The sequence below is a fragment of the Schistocerca gregaria genome, unplaced genomic scaffold, assembly GCF_023897955.1.
Source record: "Schistocerca gregaria isolate iqSchGreg1 unplaced genomic scaffold, iqSchGreg1.2 ptg000286l, whole genome shotgun sequence".
In the NCBI taxonomy this organism is placed as follows: Eukaryota; Metazoa; Arthropoda; class Insecta; order Orthoptera; family Acrididae; genus Schistocerca; species Schistocerca gregaria.
Window position 1 is genome coordinate 1010135 of NW_026061776.1, and position 26017 is coordinate 1036151.

Sequence of the window (26017 nt, forward strand, 5' to 3'; positions counted from 1 at the left end):
ATATCAACTGCGTTCTTTTTTTTTATAGGAACCCCCATTTTTATTACATATTCGTGTAGTGCGTAGAGAAATATGAATGTATTAGCTGGACCACTTCTTTCGCTTTGTGACAGGACGTGTTCAGCCACACGTGAAACGTCAACCACGAGCTGCAACAAATGATGATGCCCAAGTAGGTGTTTTAGCTGCTGTCGCAGCTAATTCGCACATCAGTACCAGACAAATTGCGCGACAATCGGGAATATCAAAAACGTCGGTGTTGAGAATGCTACATCAACATCGATTGCACCAGTACGATATTTCTATGCACCCGGAATTGCATGGCGCCGACTTTGAACGTCGTTTTCAGTTCAGCCACTTGGCACAAGAGAAGTTACGGGACGATGACAGATGTTGTGTACGCATTCGATTTAGCGACGAAGCGTCATTCACCAACAGCGGTAGCGTAAACCGGCATAATATGCACTATTGGGCAACGGTAAATCCACGTTGCCTGCGACAAGTGGAACATCAACGACTTTGGCGGGTTAATGTATGGTGTGGCATTATGGGAGGAAGGATAATTGGCCCCCATTTTATCGATGGAAATCTAAATGGTGCAATGTATGCTGATTTCCTACGTAATGTTCTACCGATGTTACTACAAGATGTTTCACTGCATGAGAGAATGGCGATGTACTTCCATCATGATGGGTGTCCGGCACATAGCTCGCGTGCAGTTGAGGCGGTATTGAATAGCCGGATCTGACGTCAACGGATTTCTTTCTGTGGCGAAAGTTGAAGGATATTTGCTATCGTGATACACCGACAACGCCTGACAACATGCGTCAGCGCATTGTCAATGCATGCGCGAACAGCACAGAAGGCGAACTACTCGCTGTTGAGAGGAATGTCGTTACACGTATTGCCAATTGCACTGAGGTTGACGAACATCATTTTGAACATTTATTGCATTAATGTGGTATTTACAGGTAATCACGCTGTAACAGCAAGCTCAGAAATGATAAGTTCACAAAGGTACATGTATCACATTGGAACAACCGAAACAAAATGTTCAAACGTACCTACGTCCTGTATTTTAATTTAAAAAATGTACCTGTTACCAACTGTTCGTCTAGAATTGTGAGCCATATGTTTGTGACTATTACAGCGCCATCTATCACAAAACGAAAAAAGTGGTCCAACTAAAACATACATATTTCTCCACGTACTACACGAATATGTAATAAAAAATGGGGGTTCCTATTTTAAAAAACGCAGTTGATATCCGCTTGTCGTATGGGAGCGCTATCTAGCGGGCCAACCATAGAGCCATCTCGTTTCCCTCTCGTATACAATGACTAACGTTCCCTCAGGCCCGACGGGGGCAAAATACCCAGGGCTTAAGCCCCATGAGGGGGCCCACGTCCTTCAAGGATTCAGATCCGTCTGATATTATAAAACAAATTTTGTATCATGCAGTAAGCACCAGGGTAGGCAATCTAGCTCTTGCTTTTCACTTCAGTTCCTCACTTGTATGATTCTTACACACCAACTGCTGTCAATACCATTTCCTGCTTAATCGTGAATGTACAGTTTTTTCTTTAGACATTTTGCCTAAAACCGTCTTGTGATGGAATCAAGAATGCACTTTATTTATATACTGGAAATCCTATCACAACATTTCCCCGACAAATGTACATGGCAACAGCTGTGGAACTTCGTTATAATTTGATAAGGGTGCTAACAAATTCAAAGATATGGCAGTTCTGTTTCCATCACAAGATGATTTTACACGAAATGTACAGGAAATATCTTGCATTCGAGAGAAAACACAAAATGAATTGTATCTATTTCTGTGTAGTTGTCCTGGAAGAATTGTAGAAGTGAAGAAATGAAAAGACATGAATGAGGTATATTGGTTATGCTGCTGCTCGAAAGTAAAGAGGAAATATTCTTCTGTCGTTCGTCTGTTGAACAGCCATCTTACATGGGAACTCTTATATTACTTGAAGTGACATTATTTCTTAGTCAAAGATGCTTGGTCCTCAAAGATTCATCTCAACTTGAGATCCAAATACTGGAAATTTGCTGGGAATATTAGAGCTCTTGAGTCACTATCATCAAGTCCTTGTAAAACATATTTGCAAGAGACGGACAAGAAGTTGGCAAGTGTTTATAACTTTATAAGTGCATTGTCTGTCAAGTGATACTCAAAATGAATTATAAATGAACAGTTATTGGGATTTGTGGAATTTAATCAGAAAACCGGTGTTATTATTCCACATTTAATACGAACAATATTTGAGAAACACTCAGTTCCTATCAGTAAACACTGCGGACAAGGTTACTATAACGGAAGTAATACGAGCGGGGTCTTTAAAGGATCTCAGACATACACTCCTGGAAATGGAAAAAAGAACACATTGACACCGGTGTGTCAGACCCACCATACTTGCTCCGGACACTGCGAGAGGGCTGTACAAGCAATGATCACACGCACGGCACAGCGGACACACCAGGAACCGTGGTGTTGGCCGTCGAATGGCGCTAGCTGCGCAGCATTTGTGCACCGCCGCCGTCAGTGTCAGCCAGTTTGCCGTGGCATACGGAGCTCCATCGCAGTCTTTAACACTGGTAGCATGCCGTGACAGCGTGGACGTGAACCGTATGTGCAGTTGACGGACTTTGAGCGAGGGCGTATAGTGGGCATGCGGGAGGCCGGGTGGACGTACCGCCGAATTGCTCAACACGTGGGGCGTGAGGTCTCCACAGTACATCGATGTTGTCGCCAGTGGTCGGCGGAAGGTGCACGTGACCGTCGACCTGGGACCGGACCGCAGCGACGCACGGATGCACGCCAAGACCGTAGGATCCTACGCAGTGCCGTAGGGGACCGCACCGCCACTTCCCAGCAAATTAGGGACACTGTTGCTCCTGGGGTATCGGCGAGGACCATTCGCAACCGTCTCCATGAAGCTGGGCTACGGTCCCTCACACCGTTAGGCCGTCTTCTGCTCACGCCCCAACATCGTGCAGCACGCCTCCAGTGGTGTCGCGACAGGCGTGAATGGAGGGACGAATGGAGACGTGTCGTCTTCAGCGATGAGAGTCGCTTCTGCCTTGGTGCCAATGATGGTCGTATACGTGTTTGGCGCCGTACAGGTGAGCGCCACAATCAGGACTGCATACGACCGAGGCACACAGGGCCAACACCCGGCATCATGGTGTGGGGAGCCATCTCCTACACTGGCCGTATACCTCTGGTGATCGTCGAGGGGACACTGAATAGTGCACGGTACATCCAAATCGTAATCGAACCCATCGTTCTACCATTCCTAGACCGGCAAGGGAACTTGCTGTTCCAGCAGGACAATGCACGTCCGCATGTATCCCGTGCCACCCAACGTGCTCTAGAAGGTGTAAGTCAACTACCCTGGCCAGCAAGATCTCCGGATCTGTCCCCCATTGAGGATGTTTGGGACTGGATGAAGCGTCGTCTCACGCGGTCTGCATGTCCAGCACGAACGCTGGTCCAACTGAGGCGCCAGGTGGAAATGGCATGGCAAGCCTTTCCACAGGACTACATCCAGCATCTCTACGATCGTCTCCATGGAAGAATAGCAGCCTGCATTGCTGCGAAAGGTGGATATACACTGTACTAGTGCTGACATTGTGCATGCTCTGTTGCCTGTGTCTATGTGCCTGTGGTTCTGTCAGTGTGATTATGTGATGTATCTGACCCCAGGAATGTGTCAATAAAGTTTCCCCTTCCTGGGACAATGAATTCACGGTGTTCTTATTTCAATTTCCAGGAGTGTATTTTCTTCACTGGAACCCACTTGCAAAATTTTCTCTGTATGCTTGTCGAAGCCTTATACGGACAGTTGTCATGAAACAGATACTTTTTCGAAATGATTCAATAACTTTCCAACCTCTTCAGCAGCAGTCCGCAACGATGCGAAATTCTAAAACAGTGTATTGGAAGTTCCTTATATTCCATCTCTGATACCCGCTGGAGAGCTCATGTTAAAAGTTTGCCACCTAAAGCACGTTCTGCGGTACTAGGTGTTTTGGATTATAGAACATCTTTCCAGTCTTTATTCATAGCACAATTTGACTTAAGTTGGTGCCAATTGAAAGCAGAAGCAAATTACTACAAGCTCGAAATACTGCCACTGATGCTGAGGTAAGACACTTTGGGAGCTTACTAAATGACTTTATATATCTGCATGAAAAATGGGACACGGTTCCCCCTTAATCTAAAATTGTTGTCGAGACAATTAAAATCGATCCAGATTTTAGGAGGTGCACAGAAGAAAGAGGAAATCATTTCATGATTAAACCAGGAATGAAGTGATATAAGTGAATTCAGAAAATTTATTCTAGGTAAATGTTTTTATACCATTATTGACAATCTAGCGCGTAACTTGAAAATTCTATATTTTAACACCGAAGATTTTAGTTGAAACATTTGGATTTTTATGGAAATACTCAAAGATGACTGACGATTAGGCTGCTGAGGCATGCACGTTATTTATCAATGAATACCATAATGATGCCGCAACGGACTTTGAAGAAGACATTAAATTTCTGAAAACAATTCATATTTAAAAATTTGAACTTCGGAAACTTTAGACCTCTTGAATCAGATGCACGAGCTTAAAATTTCAATCTTATTTCCGAATTATGTGTAGCTATACGCATCTTTTACATTCATTCAATGACTATTGCTGAAGCAGAAAAATCATTCAGTACTCTGGCTCGTGTAAAAATTGTCTCGCCGGCCGGGCTGGCCGAGCGGTTCTAGGCGGTACAGTCTGGAACCGCGCGACCGCTACGGTCGTAGGTTCGAATCCTGCCTCGGGCATGGATGTGTGTGATGTCCTTAGGTTAGTTAAGTTTAAGTAGTTCTAAGTTCTAGGGGACTGATGACCTGAGAAGTTAAGTCCCGTAGTGCTCAGAGCCATTTGAACCATTTGAAAAATTATCTCAAATCAAATATTCATCAGCAATGTCTCACAGATTTCGGAACCTTAACAACTCAATATAATTTGGCAGGGCAGCTAGACTTCCATGCTGGGTCTCCATCGTTTGCTAAACGAAGGGATCGCAAAGCACCGTTGACACTGTTATAGACGAGTAAGTTACAATATGCCACGCCTTGTACAACTCGTTGCCGTTTATATGCGATGGCGCTGATATGTGACCAAGCCGGGAACGAGTGGGGACAAAACACTCAATACCGCAGCCTTACTGGAACGAGACATTGCTGCGATACAAAAATTAGGGCAATGGTTAGCCCTTTGTTTTAAAGTGAAGTGAAAGTAAACTAAATCAATTAAAAATTAAATTAACTGGTCTGTATACACATTTTACAATAATTGATTACTGAGTCGAACTTGAAAATTTGTGAGTCGTACCAGTTTCCTGTCTTGTCGTGTAGGTCTCGGTCGAGCTATCACCCATTTGCCTAGCTATGGTGGTCTTCGGTTCCTGGTAACTGTTTCCATCAATACTGTTCAAACCGATACTCATTACAAGGAGCGATCGAAAAGTTTGCGTTTGAGGGTGTTGTCGCAGCGTATATGCAACATAACATGACTCCGATGTGGTTGCAGAAGCACCGACACGTAGGCAATGGACCAATGTGCGTGCAATAAATGTGGAAACGTAAACTGTCGCGACGTTATTACCAAATGCGTCCAGACGAGCCCAACGTGCTGTTATTCTTTTTTTGGCTGCCGAAGGACAAACAGCCATAGACATCCATCGGAGAATGTCCTGATCTCTCCCCATTAGAGATTAGCCAGTCTTGGACTGGTCCTTAGCAGTTGAGTCCCATAAGATTTCACACACACTTGAATATCTCCCCATGAGAGTATTCGCCTTTGGTTCCTTAAAAACGGCCTTAATGGTCGACAACTCCTTTCGGTAGAGGATGTGCAGGAGGCAATTACAGATTGCTTCGCGCAGTAAGACACAGCGTTTAACCAAACGGTTATTTCAACCTGGTGCGTCGGTGGAATGATTGCGTCAGTGCTCAAGGCGATTTTGCCTGATTGGCATACTGATACTGGAGTGTACGGCCTTCGAACAGAAACCTTTGAATCGCCCTTATAATAGTGCTGATATTTTTTCTCAGTATTTTTAACCTTTGCACATTCATTAATGATTCATCCGATTAGATTGAAAAATGAGAGACATGGTTTAACTCTATTTTTTGTTTTACTACATTCCAAATTATTTTGATTGTAATAGAAGACTACACAGGGAGAACCACATTAAATCTCTCTGTTTTTTTTTTTTTTAATTATAGAGGGCATGAAACTAAACATTTTTGTTATTGATAAAGGAGTATCCAGTAGTGCGTCGTTTTGAACTTGTACTTCGAAAAAGGAAACTGTATAGTGTAATAAAAGTGCTTAAAGGACTACATTGCAAAACAAGAGTGAAATTTAGAGCACAATGTTAGCAATGTCACATCACATAAGTGTGTTACAAACTGTTGTCTCTCTACGAAATTATTATAAGTAAATACACTGCAGAGTCAAAGAAACTGGTACATCTGCCTAATATCGTGTAGGGCCTCCACAAGCATGCAGAAGTGCCGCACCTCGGCATGGCGTGGACTCGAATAATGTCTAGAGGTAACTGACAGTATGAATCCTGGAGGCTGTCCATAAATCCGTAAGAGTACGAGGAGGTGGAGACCTCTTCTGCATAGCACGTTGCAAGGCATCCCACATATGCTCAATAATGTTCATGTCTGGGGAGTTTGGTGGCCAGCAGAAGTGTTCAATCTCAGAAGAGTGTTCCTGGAGTCTCTCTGTAGCAGTTCTAGACGTATGGGGTGTCACGTTGATCTAATGGAATTGACCAAGTCCGTCGGAATGTACAATGGTCATGAATGGATGCTGGTGTTCAGACAGAATATTTACGTGCGTGTCACATGTCAGAGTCGTATCTAGACGCATCAGGGGTCCCATATCACTCCAACTGCAGACGCCTCACACCATTACAGACCCTCCTCCAGCTTGAACAGTCCCCTGTTGACATGCAGGGCCCATGGATCCATGAAGTTTTCTCCATAGCCGCACACGACCATCTGCTCGATACAATTTGAAATGAGAGTCGTCTGACCAGGCAACATGTTTCCAGTTATCAATAGTCCAATGTCTGTGTTCACGGGCCCAGGAGAGGCGTAAAGCCTTGCGTCTTACAGTCATCATGGGTACACGAGTGGGCCTTCGGCTCCGAAAGCCCATATCAGTGATGTTTCGCTGAACGGGCCGCAAGCTGACTCTTGTTGATGGCCCAGCATTGAAATCTGCAGCGATTTGCGGACGGGTTGCACTTCTGTCACGTTGAACGATTCCCTTCAGTTGCGCTTGGTCCCGTTCTTGCAGGATCTTTTTCCGGCCGCACTGATGTCAGGGATTTTTTGTTTTACGGGAGTCCTGATATTCACGGTACAGTCGTGAAATGCCTTGAAGAGGATTATCAGTATAGAAAATTAATAAGTGATCTGAACACTGTTGGACGATTGCCAGATTGCGAGGTAACAATTACAGAAAGAGAACTGCTGGCGACAATGAGCAAATCGCGTTTCAAATTCAGGAAGGTGGAAGTTTCACAAGCTTTATATTAGGAAGGCCTTAGTTTAACGGACCTTCTATTAATGGCAAGGATATAGAGCAATGATATTCAACTTTTTTCTCCACTTATCCCCAAAGAGAAACTTTTCATTCTGGCCCGTCTCCGAGGGCCTAGGCCCTAGGCCTAACCCTACAGTTACCCTTCATTCACATTATGAATAACCATATCTAAAACAGATTATAAATTTAAAACTTATTAAATACTACAAAATGGACTATTCTGCTATAAACGAATAAAATAAACACAGGAACTGCGCTACAGATAGCACATACACAAACAGTTACATGTATTTGTATATGTTTCTGACCTGTTAATGAGATGGCTGAATTCTACTCCATACATTGTGCCACAAATTGAAATTGTTTTGACTAGTTTAGCGGAATTTTTGTGTAACTTTTATCTGCTATAGTAAAATAACCACGAATAAGAGACTGAACAGCGGTATAACGTAATTTTTTGCAAATAGCAACGCTAATTAAGGGGTGTCTCTAGTACCATCTTCGTTGGTTTTGTAAAATTGTGTATTACTTTTGACCTTTAATCTAAATTTTCTGCTTTTCGCCTGAAAACTTCGACTGACTTGTCTTTATAACCTACGTGATTGGTTTCCAAGCTTCTATGAAGTGAGGATTGTTCCATAGAACTGTTGTTGTAGTGGTGGTCTCAGGACTGGTTTGATGCACCTCTCAATGCTACTCTATCCTGTGCAAGCTTCTTCATCTCCCAGTACCTACTGCAACCTATATCCTTCTGAATCTGCTTAGTGTATTCATCTCTTGGTCTCCCTCTATGATTCTTACCCTCCACGCTGCCCTCCAATGCTAAATTTGTGATCCCTTGATACCTCAGAACATGTCCTACCAACCTGTCCCTTCTTCTTGTCAAGTTGTGCCACAAACTCCTCTTCTCTCCAATTCTATTCAATACCTCCTCATCAGTTATGTGAACTACCCATCTAATCTTCAGCATTCTCCTGTAGTACCACATTTCGACAGCTTCTCTTCTTGTCCAAACTATTTATCTTCCATGCTTCACTTCCATACATGGCTGCACTCCATACAAATACTTTTAGAAACGACTTCCTGACACTTCAATCTGTACTGGATGTTAACAAATTTCTCTTCTTCAGAAACGCTTTCCTTGCCACTGCCAGTCTACATTTTTTTCCTCTCTACTTCGACCATCAAAAGTTATTTTGCTCCCCAAATAGCAAAATTCCTTTACTATTTTACGTGTCTCATTTTCTAATCTAATTCCCTCAGCATCACCTGTCTTAATTCGACTACATTCCATTATCCTCGTTTTGCTTTTGTTGATGTTCGTCTTATATCCTCCTTTCAAAGCACTGTCCATTCTGTTCAACTGCTCTTCCAAGTCCTTTGCTGTCTCTGATAGAATTACAATGTCATCGGTGAACCTCAAAGTTTTTATTTTTTCTCCATGGATTTTAATACCTACTCCAAACTTTTTTTTGTTTCCTTTACTGCTTGCTCAATATACAGATTGAATAACATCGGGGAGAGGCTACAACCCAGTCTCACTCCCTTCCCAACCACTGCTTCCCTTTCATGCCCCTCGATTCTTCTAACTGCCATCCGGTTTCTGCACAAATTGTAAATAGCCTTTAGCTACCTGTATTTTACCCCTGACACCTTTAGAATTTGAAAGAGGATATTTCAGGCAACATTGTCAAAAGCTTTCTCTAAGTCTACTAATGCTAGAAACATAGGTTTGCCTTTCCTTAATCTTTCTTGTAAGATAAGTCGTAAGGTCAGTATTGCCTCACGTGTTCCAATATTTCTACGGAATCCAAATTGAAAGAATTATTCGACAGAATTTGGTTGCAAATAAATCAGAGTGAAAGAGGTGCATTATAATATTTGATACGAATCTATATTTCATGCAGAGTTCCCTGCAATATCTGTATTTCACATTTCCTGGGCTTTTCGACTTGCTCGTAGATGGCTCAACGCCATCACTATTGTCGCCAACGTCGCGTAGGGGGACGCGCGTTGTCGCACTTTTCTCTGACGGTGGTGTAACACTGTCGCCACTATCACTCGTTTAATACATTTTACATGATCTCTTATAATGAACTAATCCGTCTTGCAACAAAAGTTAAATACAAAAATAATTGGCAACACGTAAAAATAGCATCAATAGATAACGTTTCATTTTGACTCAAGCTATAACACTCGTAGAATTTTTTTTCAGTGCACCCCCCCCCCCCCCCCACCCTTTTGGTGAGTAGTGAGGATAGCATGTGGTGGACGTGTGAGGCCAGCAGGTGGCCAGAGGCCAGCTGTGATGTGAGTAAGCGGAGGTATGGAGCCCTCGGAGCAGCATGTGCACTAGCTGTGCGAAGCACGGCTGTTTTCAGTAAGGTGTGCCCGATCTAACTTGCAGGGGATGTCAGCCTGCAGAAGTGAAACACGCCCTCGCGAGCGAAGGTGGGCGGACCGGGACGAATGCACCAGCTTAAACGGGCCAGCGGCTGCACCGCGCCGGTCTCAAACAGCTGCAGGAGTCTGCCGTGACCAGAGCGAGCCAGAAGGCGGCTCACAAGTCGGAAGACGCCAAGTCCGAGGTGGTGGACTCAGAGCCTGAAGTCGGGCTGAGGGTGGTGAAGGACCAAATTTGTCGTCGCTGCTTGCAGAACCGTATCGCCCCGTCACCTGGCATAGCCCTCTGCTCGTGGTCGGTGCTGCTAGATTGGAATACAGGTGGTATTTGTATCGGTTAGGTGCTCATTTTTGGTGGCGATGTATCGCTTCTAATAACTCACGGTATAACAAGTCCGTCACTCAAACGTGTGGAAACTGGCCAGCCAGCCCCGCGGTAGCCCAGTGTTATCGGTATTGCGATGCTCGGCTCGGCTCAGCTCACAATGCATCTACAGGATGGTTGCCGCAACACCCGTGATGGTGTTTTGCCTCCCACCGGCTTCTAAGGCACATCACACCTGCTGTGGCAGAGTAGCACTCAGAAAATAGTGGCTGTATTACAAACCATTAGTTACATTAATTAAGATAATTCAGCACACCACACTATTTATACATCACCCAATTGGACTAGAGGAGTGGGAAGGAGAATGTGGAGACAGCAGCCATTTTATGGGTCATAAATTATGGACATAAAGCAAGGCTAATAGCATCAGGTCATAAATTAGACTTACATAAACATAAAATAAAAGCACAAGTAACCAATCACGACGATTATAAAGACAAGTCAGTCGAAGTTTTCAGGTGCAATGCAGAAAATTTAGATAAAAGGTCATAAGTAATATACCTTTTTACAAAACGAACAAATAAGGTGCTAGAGACGTCCCCTTAATTAGCGTTGCTATTTGCAAAAAATCACGTTATACCGCTGTTCAATCTCTATGCTGATACGAGGCTAAAAGAATCTATTTTGTTGACTTGAGTGCTCCAGGCAAGTGACCAGTTTTACGGATAAGAGTGCAAGTGCGCTCCTGGGAGCGGAGGACGGCTGGCAGGTTGACCTTGAAAGTGACAGATAGTGTTTGCTTACATAAGGGTCATAAACCAGAGTGACCAAAATGGTATTGTACTAGTACATGAGCTTTCACCAACACAGCCCTGGCTAAGACCATGCGACGCGATGGGGAATATGTAGAAAAATAGTACACGTAAAAGAAATGTTGGTTGATGTAGTCACCAAATTCTAACCCTCAATAATAAATATGTTTTGAGGAAAAATATCAAGCACTATTTATTGAACGACTCTCGTAGTGAGGCACATATCTGACAGGACTTGATACTACCTTGAAGGTGACAGCTGTCATCCACAACAGCACAGTAAAAAACAATGAAGCCTTCTTTCCATCACATTTATTTGCGCCGTTCAACTCGTCAAACCAGATATTCCAATTGCGAAAATAATGATATGAATCTTATGTACCATACTGCTAGAGAGTTTGTTCATTAAGTGCGCGAACATTAACTCAAAAATGGTTCAAATGGCTCTGAGCACTATGGGACTTAACATCTGTGGTCATCAGTCCCCTAGAACTTAGAACTACTTAAACCTAACTAACCTAAGGACATCACACACATCCATGCCCGAGGCAGGATTCGAACCTGCGACCGTAGCAGTCGCGCGGTTCCGGACTGAGCGCCTGAACCGCTAGACCACCGCGGCCGGCGAACATTAACTGGTAACTATCAAATAGTGTCAAACGTATAGCAAATGATGGGTTCATACTTCAGCATGTTATACAATTTGATTAATGAGAAATGATTCCTACAGAGCTACCATTGTTTCAAGCTTCTTTACAAACGCCGCCACTGAACCCTAATCTTCCTTCTATCGTCTACTAAATCCAATGCGCAATGAGTCGTCGTTGTGTTCTGGCTTCTTCAAGGTGTTACTCCTACACGCCAAACTCGAAATTACAGGATACTTTTTTTTTCAACCCAAAGCAGCGCTCCACGCCTCTCAGGAGTTCTTTGGTTGACAAATAAATGCGTGACAAAAAGTGGCAGGGCTTCAGTGTATTCATGTTACCTGATCGAATTTCGTATTTGCTCTAACAACGCTTTTCTATCTGCATTTGTGACGTTAACTATTTTCACAAGTTTTCTTCCTGCCATTCTGATTTTTCTACGGAGAATTTAATTTGTAAAACATCTACACCGCGTGGCAGTTTTTCTACATCTATATGTATAGCAAGACACTGTACAGTACATTTGGAAAACTGCTTCTTTTTTATCGTATTGATAGATTTTTGTTATAATCTTTTTCCTGAAACCGAGTGTCTGAAAATAGAAGCACCGAATTTTGTGAGAAGTGAGACCATTCATCAAGTCATGTAATAAACCTCCTGAAAGTAATATTTTAATCTAAAATATTATGCTGTACATGGCGTCTCCTTTTTGCAGCAGCAGTGCATCTCAATAGACACAACACACTGCCTGAAGTTGCCTCGCCGAGACAACAGGTTGTGTGGGCAGTACAGGCGAAAGTACGAATCTGCACTAGAGGAAAGACAAGCTTCTTGCTGTACTCTCCCGGAAGACGAACGTTGATTTTATTGTCAGAAATTCAGATAGATCCCCTTATCATTTTCCTTGTAAGTTGTCACCGTTTGGGTCCATCTTTCATCGAAAGCTGTGAGTAACACTGACGAGTATGTTGTGTTGCGTTCTCTCTGACCTCTTGATAGGGTTAAGTGTGGCGGTGAGGCTGCGACGTATGACGTCCCGACTTGCCTGTTTCCTGATGCACTTGGCGAAGTTGTCTTAAGTATGCCTCTTCAGTCTTTCCTGCATTATAGTGGTCTGTCTTGCTTGGGTGCCCTGCAGATACCTGCCTACACTGCGACCGGTATAGCAATTGACATCACTGACGGACACAAATCTTCCCGCTCGATAATGAAGGTGTTCCAACAAGGCGGTGTCCTGTAGGAGGGATCAGAATGTTGGCTCCAAGAAATTGCAGTGGAGAAGACCAAATCAGGAACATCTACATTAGGTGCTGATTAGGTGTGACATCTATAATAGAGAGTAGTCCATGTAATGACAGTGAATGTACAGAACATGTTTTGTGAAAGTCAGAAATGAAGGGATCAAAGCTAATCTTGCACTATAAGCCTTTATGGAGAGAATCGAAGGACATACTGAGGACAAGAGGGTGAAACCGTAACAGGTCTATCTTAGCCTCAACTTGGAAAACCAGAAGATGAATAAGTTCAACTCTTAACAGTATGCGTGACCTACATGAACATTTCACGGTCTCTCAATGAAAGAGTGTTTTATTAATAAGAGTACACTTACTTTTCGACGGAGTTATGTTTTAGATACATTCAGATTGTTAAACATTCCTTATGATTCGACTGCGTCAGTGAAGTGCGATTGTGAAAGATCTGCAAAATACTTGTCTGCGGCTGCCACGACCCACTGCGATCATATTTCTGAGGCTGTTGAATATGTTAAAGATGGAGGGTGCAAAATTCAAGAGATGTGGTGGATTCGTGCTTCAAATCCCTGAGTTGTCTCATCTGCTAAAGCACCTTTATGAACAGATGCATTTTCCTTATCAAAGGTATGTTCCTTCTTTTGCAAACCAACCTTGACTCGTGGTTTTCATACTGGGGAAGGCTGCGGCATTTATCGATCGTATCCTAGACCTCAGGCTACGCTACAGATCAGACTGTCATCACAACCAAGATTTCAGGAGGCGGACGGGGGGTGGAACATCACACTTCAGCCAAACGTTTAAGTACTGGATCTTCTTTCCGTTTCATAACCATCAACTATTAAATAACATCAGAAGCTAACTCCATGATAAAATCTATAGATAGGTTATTTATTCTCCAACGTTGCATTATCCGACATTTTACCACAACAAATCGTACTAAAAGACGAATTTTGGAGAGGCGTTTAAAGCGGTGCGTGTTAGCTTCGTCGCATATTTCATCTACATCTACATCCCTACTCCGCAAGCCACCTGACGGTGTGTGGCTGAGGGCACCTTGAGTACCTCTATCCGTTCTCCCTTCTATTCCAGTCTCGTATTCTTCGTGGAAAGAAGGATTGTCGGTATGCCTCTGCGTGGGCTCTAATCTCTCTGATTTTATCCTCATGGTCTCTTCGCGAGATATACGCAGGAGGGAGCAATATACTGCTTGACTCCTCGGTGAAGGTATGTTCTCGAAACTTCAACAAAAACCCGTACCTAGCTACTGAGCGTCTCTCCTGCAGAGTCTTCCACTGGAGTTTATCTATCATCTTCGTAACACTTTCACGATTACTAAATGATCCTGTAACGAAGCGCGCTGCTCCGTTGGATCTTCTCTATCTCTTCTATCAACCCTATCTGGTACGGATCCCACAATGCTGAGCAGTATTCAAGCAGTGGGCGAACAAGTGCACTGTAACCTACTTCCTTTGTTTTCGGATTGCATTTCCTTAGGATTCTTCCAATGAATCTCAGTCTGGAATCTGCATTACCGACGATTAATTTTATATGGTTTTTCCATTTTAAATAACTCCTAATGCGTACTTCCAGATAATTTATGGAATTAACTGCTTCCAGTTGCTGACCTGCTATATTGTAGCTAAATGATAAAGGATCTATGTATTCGCAGCACATTATACTTGTCTACATTGAAAAGCAATTGCCATTCCCTGCACCACGCGTCAATTCGCACCAGATCCTCCTACAGCAAAGGTCCTACGACACTCCTCTGCAGCACACCTGAAATCACTCTTATCGGAAGACTTCTTTCCATTGAGAATGACATGCTGCGTTCTGTTATCTAGGAGCTCTTCAATCCTATCACACAACTAGTCTGATAGTCCATGTGCTCTTACTTTGTTCATTAAACGACTGTGGGGAACTGTATCGAACGCCTTGCGGAACTCAAGAAACACGGCATCTACCTGGGAACCCGTGTCTATGGCCCTCTGAGTCTCGTGGACGAATAGCGCGAGCTGGGTATCACACAGTCGTCTTTTTCGAAACCCATGCTGATTCCTACAGAGTAGATTTCTAGTCTCCAGAAAAGTCATTATACTCGAACATAATACGTGTTCCAAAATCCTGCAATGGATAGACGTTAGAGATATAGGTCTACAGTTCTGCACATCTGTTCGACGTCCCTTCTTGAAAACGGGTATGCCCTGTACCCTTTTCAAATCCTTTGGAACGCTACGCGCTTCTAGAGACCTACAGTACACCGCTGCAAGAAGGGGGGCAAGTTCCTTCGCATACTCTGTGTAAAATCGAACTGGTATCCCATCAGGTACAGCGGCCTTTCCTCTTTTGAGCGATCTTAATTGTTTCTGTATCCCTCTGTCGTCTATTTCGATATCTACCAGTTTGTCATCTGTGCAACAATCTAGGGAAGGAACTACAGTGCAGTCTTCCTCAGTAAAACAGCTTTGCAAAAAGACATTTAGTATTTCGGCCTTTAGTCTGTCATCCTCTGTTTCAGTACCATTTTGGTCAATGAGTGTCTGGACATTTTGTTTTGATCCACCTACCGCTTAGACATAAGGCCAAAATTTCTTAGGATTTTCTGCCAAGTCACTACATAGAACTTTACTTTCGAATTCATTGAACGCCTCTCGCATAGCCCTCCTCACACTACATTTCGCTTCGCGTAATTTTTGTTTGTCTGCAAGGCTTTCGCTATGTTTATGTTTGCTGTGAAGTTCCCTTTGCTTCCGCAGCAGTTTTCTAGCTGGGTTGTTGTACCACGGTTGCTCTTTTCCATCTCTTACGATCTTGCTTGGCACATACTCATCTAACGCATATTGTACGATGGTTTTGAACTTTGTCCACTGATCCTCAACACTATCTGTACTTTAGACAACACTTTTGTGTTGAGCCACCAGGTACTCTGAAATCTGCTTCTTTTCACTTTTGCTAAACAGAAAAATCTTCCTACCTTTTTTTAATATTTCTATTTACGGCTGAAATCATCGATGCAGTAACCGCTTTATGATTGCTGATTCCCTGTTCTGCGTTAACTGTTTCAAATAGTTCGGGTCTGTTTGTCACCAGCAGGTCTAATATGTTATCGCCACGAGTCGGTTCTCTGTTTCACTGCTCAAGGTAGTTTTCAGATAAAGCACTCAAAAAATTTTTACTGGATTCTTTTTCCCTGCCACCCGTTATGAACGTTTGAGTCTCCCAGTCTATGCCCGGCCAATTAAAATCGCCACCCAGAACTATAACATGGTGGGGAGACTTACGGTTTCTCGTATCTTAATTTCTAAACTTATGACGTTTAATGTGTTGTGAACTCAGACGTGGCCTTTCTGGATTCACGTGACGGAACAGTGATGTTTCCATGACGACACGAATCTTGTGTTGTGACTGACTGACATGAGCAACATGGTGATCTGCAATAGAAATGTAAAGACCTTGTTTGTCGCATTTATACTTGTGTATTACATAAATATGCATTTTAAGTGATATAGCGCACACAACCACTCAGTTGCATTGTACATTGCTCTGTTAAAATTGCCTGTTTACCCTTGCCTGGATTTACCCTGTTATTGTTCTAGATTCATGTTTACATCGAATCTGTGCGTGCCAACTTCCTTCAGTTTCATTCTAACCGCATGTTCCAAAATTTTATCTGACACATTGCACATTGAATTCTTGTTGTGTTGTTTCCGAACTCGTGGCAGAATGCTTTTGTTCTAAAGAAAGAAAACTCACTAAACTCATTCATAATACACTTACAAAAAGAAACTTGCTAATAACGCACGTTAGCCACATTCAGAAAGCAGGTGGTATATTTCATGTGCTTTCTCCTCTAAGCATTCGTGAAATCCTTGTTAGATGATATACCTTTGTTATCGTACTCTAGTGCACAATGGTGAGACATTTGCAAACTTTTTCCAGCGGCCCATATAACAGCAGAAACAAAAAAACTGTTTAAAATACTATCAAAACAATCACACTAAACGTCTATTCAAAACACATCAAAGCATAATAGAGATATACTGAGACAGGGATTCGATAGCATAGTTTTTCGGCAATTATGTTCATTCCCTTCTCGTGTAAGCAGTGGAACGCGACAATTGTGTGCAGGTTGGTAGGACATCCTTAGGCGAAACACCAGAGCCTTCGGGACGCCACTAAGAGCCTTACTCCGAGGAAACACATGCCAGCAGATGTAATAACAAAAAAAGGTAATTCTGAGCGCCAATTTTTATTTTGGATGAGGACACTCACGGATACGAAATAGTGATGAAAAGCTGGAAGCCGAAGACCCTGCACGAATGCACAAGGAGAAGTTTACTCTGTGTGCTTCCAAAAGTTCGATTAAATAGGGCTTATTTCTTCAGCTCTGTTTTTGCAATAGATGTATCGAAGTGTATGAAATAAGAGCTGCGGGAACGACCATCCTGTTCACCAGAACTGCCAATCTTCTACTTCCACCTTTTACCACATCGGGGGAATTTGTGTCTGAAAAGCTAATTGAGACCAGTGAAGAAGTTACTTCGGCCACTGGTTTGCACTCTGCAAAGCATGCAGGATCGCACTGCTGCGATGACATCTACTCAGTGGAAAATGAAGGTTGAAAAAGTAAGTGTATTTGACCCAAAAACAATCTTTCATTGCCAGGGTAGAAACACTTCTATCTACACTCGTGCGTCTTATATATCTTCTGTGAGTAACAGTGCACTACCCGGAGCTCAGAAAGATACGTTGACTGCCAATTCGGCTGTCTTGGCGTAATTGAGATAGATAATCCCATACATTGCCTTAACTTTGTGTAGCCACGTTAGAGGTCGATGTGAGATGGTGCCCGCCGGATGTCAGTCTTGGAACCTGCGCACTCTGAGTCAGCAGTTCCAAGGTAGTTGAGTCTCTGAGAAAGCGGCCGTTTCCGGCGAGGAGATACTGTCGATAAGCGCGTCCGATACCGAGAATTATTCGCATAAGCGTGACACGATACCCGTTTGTACTCTGTAGTTTGTGTAAGCGGAGGTTTCAACCACAAAAACGTGCCAGCTACGGACTGGTTGGCTGGGGATTATTATTTGAACCGGGCTGAACATTTTTGGCTCAATCTCTCTGCCTTAGTAGTAAGCGTATCCGTCGGTCACACAGAGAAACCGGGTCCGATCTGCGGTTCTGCCACGGAGCTTTTCTTAATGGGAGAAATGCGCCAGGATCCGCTCTACCTCGTAACAACAACTGAGGAACTGAATTACATGCACTGAAGTGAAATGAATGTGTAACACCAACATTTTTTGGTATTCATAATTTTCAGTCTTTTTTAATGTTTTGCCTGTTTTATGTATATTGTATCGGTATTTATGTTTATTTCTGATTTTGTACCTAATATGAACTATTTCTGTACCCGTAAGGTTATCTGTGAAAATATGGTATCAGTTACTGGTCCATGTATAGGGTCAATAGAACTGTGATGGTAGGACAGGAAAAACTGGAGGCTAATCCCTCTGTGTTAAGTAGGGGAAATTCCACCTTTTCCAATGGGAAAGGTGCAATGCGCGTGGAAAGCACGCCAGGTGGGGACCAAGCACCAGACGCTAGTTGGACATCATAGTGTGAAAAACTCGGATCGTATACGAGTTAAAATTTATAAAACTCCTTGGAAATATTACCTTGATGATCACTGGCTCCGGTAGTAAAGATAGAGAATGTGTAAACAGGTTCTAGAGGTAACCGTTAATTAGAGAAAGATCCATGTATGAGCCTTGTAAAACGGTGAGGCTCAAACTACCCAGTATTCGCCGATACCGAAGCAGTGCTTCCAATCGTCGCCTGCAACCAATGTACCCTTTTCTTTAGCATTGTAAGTCATGTGGGCCAGTGTTCACTGTGTGTTCTTTTAACAAAAAAAATGGCTCAAATGGCTCTGAGCACTATGAGAGTTAACTTCTCCCCTAGAACTTAGAACTAATTAAATCTAACTAACCTAAGGACATCACACACATCCATGCCCGAGGCAGGATTCGAACCTACGACCGTAGCTGTCGCGCGGTTCCAGACTGTAGCGCCTACAACCGTTCGGCCATTTCGTCAGCCTGTTCTTTTATCAGTATAGTTAATTTACATATGCATACATACTATTATTGACCCAAGTCTTATACTGGCTGGGCCTAACCATAAAAGTTACCATAGCGTCATAACTTTAAAGAGAAAAGTGTCGTATTTCTATAACAAAGGCTGTCAGAAATTAGTGTTACTTTGAAAAACCACTTGACGATTCATGCATGGCTCTGAGCACTAGGGGACTTAACATCTATGGTCATCAGTCCCCTAGAACTTAGAATTACTTAAACCTAACTAACCTAAGGACATCACACAACACCCAGTCATCACGAGGCAGAGAAAATCCCTGACCCCGCCGGGAATCGAACCCGGGAACCCGAGCGCGGGAAGCGAGAACGCTACCGCACGACCACGAGCTGCGGACACTTAACGATTCAGTTCAGCTAATAAGTTACGTTATGTTGTAATAGAACCAGTTTTTCATGAAAAGTCAATCAGTAAATCAATGCTGAAAATTTTATTCAACAAACATTCAAGAGAAAAGAATAATTTTTTTTATTTCAATGTTTGTGCAAGTGTGGAGGCTATGTTCATTGATGTGTACTTATATTCATGATATATCTATGTAATGGAAGTAGGGCTGTAGATTAATATCCTTGATTACATCAGGTGCTCCATAGCTCAGTATCATTCAGAATATTTCCGCATCAGTTAATATGACCGAGAGATCTGCTGGTTAATTAGTGTCTCGTCGTAGGCGCGAGTTACTTAAATTATACCAATTTGGAGATTTTATTGATTTAAGTTACACAAGTATTTAAACAATGTCATCTTAAACTGCAGGATGTTCTTCTTGGTATCTGATTTAAAGAATGGAAATTCTGAGAAAAGTAAACAGACTATACTTAATTTTCTAAACGTCTGCAAATGACACAAATTTGGAAGCTCGTTTCCTCATTTGTACCAGTGGCTGAGTGAATTGTAGAACGCTAATATACGGTGTCCCTGAGCTTCAGGATATATACTAGACTGTTTTTAAGGACTTGCTCCACATTTTAAATCTTACATCACTATTTGCAGGCATTGCAACATAACTTTTACGCTCCTTTCCCTACCCCTGCACAACTGCATGTTCCATATTTTGCATTTAATGCATCTCATCATTTCATCCTCTCTTGTTGATGAGTGAGGAATAGGGTACAGTGGTCAAGCAGCTTCCAATGAGCCACTCACTTCTGTAATCCGTCCTAAGCGACACTTGAGGCTGTGTAAAGACCGACGCCACTGGACGCTGGATGACAGGAAACGAATGATCTGGAGCGATGGAACCATCTGTACCTTGTGGCAATCCAGTTACAACAGTGAAATGCAGAAGAGATGGTGGCAAGGTATGTGAGTGTTTTCCACGGTTAGGTTATGGCCCCCTTATAGAGCGAAAGAAAAAGCTAAATGGGAACGCATCCGAATACGTTGTACAGCTTTCTGTACTACGTACAGCTGAGAAACAGTTCAGGAAGGATAAGTGTTTGTATCAGCATGACAAAGCAACTTGTCAGAAAGCAACATCTGTGAGGCAATGGGTTTTGAATAATAACATTCCTGAAATGGACTGACCCCCCAGAATCCAAACCTGAACCCAATGGAACAGCTTTGGGAGGAGTCAGAACGTCGACTTCGCTCCAGACCATAGCGTCCAACACAACTACCGTCTCTGGTTTCCACTTTTGATGAATAATCAGCTGCTGATCCACCACAAACATTCAGACACCTCATTGAAAGTGTCTCCAGCTGAGTTTAAGCAGTCATAAAGATGAAGGGTGGACCCATCCCATTTATCCGCATACTTTTGATCTGAGAGCGTATAGATGAAATTAGTGGTAACTCCCGATTATCCAGGCATGGATTATTCTGCCATATTTCGGCGATTTAAGAAAAAATTGAAAAACTCGGCGTAAACTACTCTGGTTTAATTTAAACGAATATTTTCGTTTATAAAATAGTATTATCCGTATGAGTCATGTTTTAGCAGCGGAAGGCAATTTGGGTCCCGACTCCGTCGTCGGACATCCCTGAAATGCAGGGTCAGCATAAAATCTTTCTCTAGTTACAGAATTTTATTTCTAAGGAGCTGTAATAGATACTTGTTGCCGCTTCCTCTTGTCTATGCGATTTTTTACAAACGGTAGCTTAACTAACGTAATTTTTATGGACAGACTTCTACATGTGTTGTGACAGAATCTGATTTCTTCTCTCTCTCTCTTGTTATAGGCAGTGTAGCTTAGGAGTGCTGCTATGACAGTGGTGTCTGCGCATGAGAATGCGAAATGTTTTCTCTGGTTTCATGAAATGCGGTCGTCTATGACAGTTCTGTAACAATTCCGAAGTGCCTGTGGTCGACCCGTCACCTGTGAAGCGCTTCAAAGGACTGTATGGAAAGTTTAAAGAGACTGGCAATGTTGGTGACAAAGCTTCAAAGTTAAGGCGTCAGCGCCTGCGATTGGCAACAAATATGACTTCGTGCGATGAAGGACCTTAGTTGGAGTGTCTCACATTCTTGTTTGTTATCCAGTGATCGCCACAGAGTGCCACGGCGCCAGCGGAGAAGGTGTGGCTAGCTGCTGCGTAGAAACGCTGTCTCCTAAGAATGGGATGTTCTGTTGCCTGAGTGGATGACCGCTTCGGACACAGGTTTCCATCCGCAGTTTATTTTTCGCCTGGAATCACCATTTGTTTTTTGGTATATAGGAGGAGCTAAACTGCAAATGGAAACCCGTGACCGAAACAGTCATCCTCCAAGACAACAGAGCTAAACACTCATAGGAGAAAAGAGTCCTGTTTATGCAGCAGCTAGCTCCACTTCGAGACTGTTGCATCGTTAAATGACGTTTCCGGACACGAGCTCCTATCCTTGAAGTTTGTCACAACATGCTCCCTAGGAGCTAAGAGTCGATAATTTGCAACTCACTTAATCACTTAAAGTCGATAATACAAGAAAATGATATATATTTTCTTCACGCATGGTTCCCTTCAGAAATCTTGCTCTGTTTTGGTATGAAATGAAAGGATACTTTTAACCAAATCCACGAGATATGCATTGTTGATCTTAATAACAGTTTCAAAAACCGATCACTAACAGTAAGTATTAACATATACCACATTCCCTGTTGTTGCTGAAGTAATGGAGGTGGTACTTCTCTTTACGCCCATGTCATTGCCACACACGTCCTCTTGGTCATGTTGAATGCCAAGCACCCCGGGAGCTCCATACTCGTTGCTGCATATAGGCTTGTCAAGCCCATGGTTCCTGAGATGGAGACCATAAAGCGCCTCCAGTCCTGTCTCACCGTAAACGCTAGACGGTGGTGGAATGTTGTGTATCACAGGCGGTCGAAATCTTAACTTAACCGCCTAGATCGCGAGAATAGTCAAAACTCTATTTAAAAGAAAAAAACTCAATCTCAGAGTATGCTGTACGCCAATGAGATGCGTAGCTGTTGAGGCAGAACAGTCGGTAGCGGGCAGCCTCTTGGGAAACTGCAGCAGCTCGGTTGTATAAAACGTACCAAGGCAAGTGGGGCTCCGTCTGGACCCTTATTTCACTAACTGCTCGTGAGACAGAGATGGAACCATCGAACCCTCGAACTTTGCTGTATCAACTCCCAGTGGAATGGGGTACCGCTGGTGAATATCAACACCCAACCTGACAAAAGGGCTCATGTAACCAGTCGTCCTGACCCATAATTAGTTAGAGGACATCAGTTTCTAGTAACAGCACACATACAGCTTGTGAGAATCTGTTTTTCAGTAGTTAAAATAAAAGAGGACAGCTTTGAGAGAATTCCACATTTTTGCATTCAAAAGGATTTAGGGGGCATTGTTGACACATTAACATCTGTCAAGCGACTGAGCTTGTGGTATATTATTGGTTGACGCTTCTAGTCCCCAACAAGCAAAGAACCTCCAGGAAGCTAAATGTCTCAGGGAAAATGCCATCGAAAAGGAACAACACAATAGCATAAAACTTCCAAAGCATGTCAAGGCAGGTTCCCATCATTTGAATGAACGGCCACTTGGTTGCAACCTGATTCAATGATTTAAGTGCCAGGGCATTGGGCACACTACTCTCAGATGGAAGGGAGAAGCCACTTGTGGCAAATATGGTATGGCCGCCAGTGGAGGAGTGGTTGTTCATTTCCTCCGAAGAGTTTAAATTGTTGTGTTGCGCACCCAGTCTGGAGTAGGGACTGTAGCGTCTTCCTTCAAGAAAGGAAGATATTAAATCTGGGAACAATGCAGCGAATTCTGGATGGTGGGGCCAAAAGGATCTTTAAGGCCATGCAGCCACCCACATTCACTACTTCTTTCGCTTCAGCTCCAAAAAAGCCTATTCCGAAACTCGATTCACCTACACTAACTGCGGTTGTTGATCTCAACACTACTACCTGCGTTTATCACTGCACTTGTAAAGGTACTGTATTGCCGGAGCACATAACTCCCTCTAGAACTTCGGTAATTCCCAAAAAATCTACCCAGGCAATAATTCAAATAGGAAGCTTTAGCCGCAGACGAAGACAGGCAGTAAGCCGTCTTCTCATGTTAGCGTCGTTCCACCTGACGGTTCTAATTGTTCTGCTTCACAGCCAATGGAATATGAAGTCTGCCTGGGGCAACCATCTCACCCCAAGCCTGAGCCTCCACCCATTGCAGGCTCTCTATCCCCGCGGTGAGACAGGGTGAAAGTACAACACACCTGATAAATGGCTCCCATGTTACAGTGGAATGTCAATGGGATCCGAACGCATGTGGAGGAATTGAAACTCCAAGTACAGAAACACCCCCTGTGCTAGTGTTTACAAGAAACAAATTGTGCTATGGGACTATACCCTCCGCTGCGCGGCCCTTGTTATATAAGAGCTATTTTTCGGTAAGAACTTGGTCACGTGCCGTCGAATAGTCTTGAGTAGGAGGAAAGTGTTCCTCAGGAATATGTTTTAAGTGTTGCGCTCTTTGCCATAACTATCGTCACCATCACAAAAGGAATCCTGTGCAATGTCCATTATTTGTGAACGAGTTTGCAGCTTTCTGTTCCTCGTCCAACACAGCACTAGCAAATCTTCAGTAGCAGCTTACAGTGCAGAGATTGCAGCAGTGGGCTGCATAGACGGGTTTTCAGTTTTCTGCAGGTAAGTGTGTGTCTGTTCGTTTTAATCGTTCTGGACGAATTTTTAATTTACGTGACTTGTATATGAGAGATACCATTTTACTTTTAAAGACTAGGCGCGGTTAATGGCCTTCATTTTCTGTTACAAACTTTTGTGGTTATAACATCTAAAGGACCCGAAGGAGCGGGCCCAGAAGACACTGAAACACTGAATATCTTAAAATGCGCTAGCCACAGGTCTTAGGGAGAAGTCAGGTCGCGTCTGCTCCAGTTTTATAGAGCTTTCATGCGATCGTGAATAGACTAAGTGTGCACAGTGTACGGATCATCGAGGCCTTCTTATCGGAAGATTATTGACGCTATCCGCCATGAGGATATTAGGCTGGCCACATACTCACATCCAGTATGTCTAGCACCCAGCGTCCAACTGATATGGTCACGAGCCCATCAGAGGCGCGGCGGGCGACGTTCTGCTGTTAGCGAAGGCACTCGCCAGATTTCCGGCGCTGTCCTAAGGGATACATTCGTCGTACATCCCACATCGATTTCTGCGATTATTTCACGCAGTGTTGCTTCTCTGTTAGCACTCGGCTATTAAGTGATGGCCGTTGGCCACTGCGTTGTCCGTGGTGGGAGGTCACGCCCGAAATTTGGCGTTCTCGGCACGGTCTTGACACTGTGGATCTCGGAATGTTGGATTCCCTAACGATTCCCGAAATGGAATGTCCCATGCGTCTAGCTCCAACTACCATTCTGCTTTCAAAGTTTGTTAATTCCCGTCGTCCGGCCGTAATCACGTCAGCACCTTTTCACATGCATCACCTGCTTACTAATGACAGCTCCGCCATTACACTGGTCTTTTGTAGCGTGTGTACGGGATACTACCGCCATCGTTATCCCATGACCTTTGTCACCTCATTATATAAGACCCTCGCTCCTCCGAATTCACCAGTGTACCATACTTGTCTAGCTATGGAACGCCTTTTCTCTGGTTGTTCACGAGCAACAAGGTCAGTTGGAATCCGCGTGCAGCGCGACGTGCAGTCACTTGACGTGGTGCTAGCACAGGCTCAAATCCAGTATTTTAACCGACTGCACCTTGTTGATGACAGAGGCCAAGAGTAATTCTAGATTTAGTGCAATATGGGAGAGGTTGTACACTTTGCAGATGTTTTTAATACATTTTCTGACATTTTAAATGAGCAGCTGTATTCTCGGATACAGATGGATCCTGTTGGTTGCTCTGTTGCTCCCCTGATCGTTCCTCAGTTTCGGTTGCCTCTAGACTTCACTATCTTCGATCCGAATTATACGTGGTCTTCAGGGCACTGGAGCAGATGAGATGTGTCGTGCCTGCTAAATTCCTCGTCTGTTCCGAGAACCTGAGTATTCTTCTGTCTCTACAACATTTGTACCAAGCAGATAAAAGAGTCCACAGTATCCAACTCGTCGTTCTTCACTTTCGAAGGCTGGGGAAGGAGGTTTCTTTGTGCTGTGTGCCAGGCCACATGGATATTAAGGGTAACGAAATGGCGGATGTAGCAACCAATGTGGAGTGCCGCGACCCTCAGTTGGTTCAGTATCCCATCACCCTGCATGCTGTCACTTTGTCACTTAGGTACAGAGTCATGCGTCGATGGGAAGACGTGTGGCTGGAAATAAGAGTCAACAAACTGCGCCTGTTGAAGTCCACAACTCGGCCGTGGCATGCCTCTT